The following is a 2,173-nucleotide window of genomic DNA, read 5'->3' on the forward strand; positions in this document are numbered from 1 at the left end:
AGGGATTCATCTAAAATTTGTAGGACAGTAGATCTTGAGGACCAGGGTTGGAGACCACTGATTTAGAGTGACCTACGATGATGGCAGAAAGAAAGCTGGGGATAAAAGTGCAACAGTGTGCAAGCATTGTGCAACACGTTTTGTTTATGCTAACAGCAACACGACCAACATGTCATGCTAACCCTGAAATCCCTCATACTCCGTCAGCGCTCCGCCCCGCTGCGCTCCAGACCGGCTGCTCAAAGCAAAGCCTACAGCCTCCACTGTGGAGATCGTAGAGAGCATGCGCCAGATGATTAAATTCAAAGCAGCAAAACATGCGGAAATGATCCAGGGTTTCTGCGGATCTTTAAAAATAATTACAATTCATTAACTTTTTGGATTTTTTCATTAATTTCATTCATTATTATGGGATTTCGGGGTAACAATCAACGTATACCGAACCGAAAACCGTGACCAGAAACCGTGAATCGAACCGAACCGTGAATTTTTGTGAACCGTTCCACCCCTAGTAGGAACATAGACCAACCAGTAAATTCAGAGCCTTTTTGCTCAGCTCTCTCTTCTCCGAGACCAGTGGATTGCCCACGTTACAGCAGCGGCCTTACAGATCTGACTATTAATCTTCCGCTACATTCTTGCCTTACTTGTTTACAGGACCCCAAGAAACTTAAAACCCTGGAGGGTGCAGGGAGGATACGACATAGGAACCATAACATAGCCTGTGGGATCATCCGGGCACTGAAACCCCTGCACCATATTAAGGTGACATTTTCCTCAGTTGAATAAATCCCTTTACAAATGTTGACCTTCTGAAATTAGGTGTTTATCTCAATAACTTATCACTACTTTACGGATACTCCCCTTGTGTATGTCAAAAATCTTTGTTTCTTTCTGCTCTTTACCTTTTTCCTACTAATTCACTTTTAAATTTCAATCCAGTATACTTTTATTGCCCCCATGCGGAAACTTATTTGGGGCAAATGAAAGGGCCATAAAGTATATTTGGTAAAAAGCCACACAGATGTTAAACATAAAATTCTGACCTTAAAAATTGACACTACAAGCCTTGCTGATAGTTTTTCTAAAATTTCTAAGGTTTTTCTTTTTATACTCTTTATGGTTTACCCTCTGGTGTGATGGCCTTGTGTAGCAGCCATGTTTGTGTGGTAAAAGTGACAGTGTCAGTGACTTTGCAATGGATGTGCCAGATGCTCAGTCAAGGAGTGTAATCATGGACTAACAGGAAGGCTTTGTGCTTATTTCTGCAAAGCTTTGACACAGAACGTCGTCCTCCTGCTACATGAACCCCAAACAAACATTAAAGCTTTTTTTTTTAAAAAAAAAAATGTTAATTTTTTTTATTTTTAAACAACTTTGGATATACTTGTAAATTATTCAGTAGTATTAAATTTCAAATGTTACCTATAAAACACCAGAAACATCAGGAATTTCATAAAAAGAGGAGTGCTGCTTTGCAGTTTAGAGAAATGTTGGTATAAGTTCATCCAATAAAATCAGATTTTAAGTCGATAAAGACTCTGAGACCTGATATGATTTACTAAATAAGAGCAAGAGGTTCACAGCCTCATGTGTGGCTGCTTGTGACCCTGTGCCAATGTTAATGACAGCTCCTTTCACACATCAGACGTGCAAACACCGCCAACAAGGCAGTGACTGTTAATTTTTTCAGCTTCCGTCCCTTCTCAGACAAAATTGGGCAACACAAAACTTTAGATTTTATTTCTTTACATACTGTTTATGCAGCAAATGGTTGGAAATTGTGTTTATTTGCACTGATTAGATTGAATGATGCACCAGGAAAGCATTGAAGAAACAACAGTAGTGCCCTCACCCAGTTTCATTCAAGTTAAGTTTGATGAGTTGAAAAGTGACATTATGTTGTTTTTAATGTGAGCTTGGGAGGAGACTGACTAACAGTTTTAGTCACAGGTTTTAAATTCACTTACTGTTAAAAGGAATGTGCCATAAATAGGGATGCACGATATAATCGGCCCCCTATCGGTATCGGCCTTAAAGCTGAATATCGGACATCGGCCACCCCACCGATATTTAACCCGATATTTGATCAGCTTCTGAGTTTCTAAAGTCTAAAAAAAAATAAAAAATACTTCTTCTTCTTCCTCAAAAACTTCTTTTTTACTGACTTAAA

Source organism: Cyprinodon variegatus, unplaced genomic scaffold (genome assembly GCF_000732505.1).
Source record: "Cyprinodon variegatus isolate N-32 unplaced genomic scaffold, C_variegatus-1.0 Scaffold332, whole genome shotgun sequence".
In the NCBI taxonomy this organism is placed as follows: domain Eukaryota; kingdom Metazoa; phylum Chordata; class Actinopteri; order Cyprinodontiformes; family Cyprinodontidae; genus Cyprinodon; species Cyprinodon variegatus.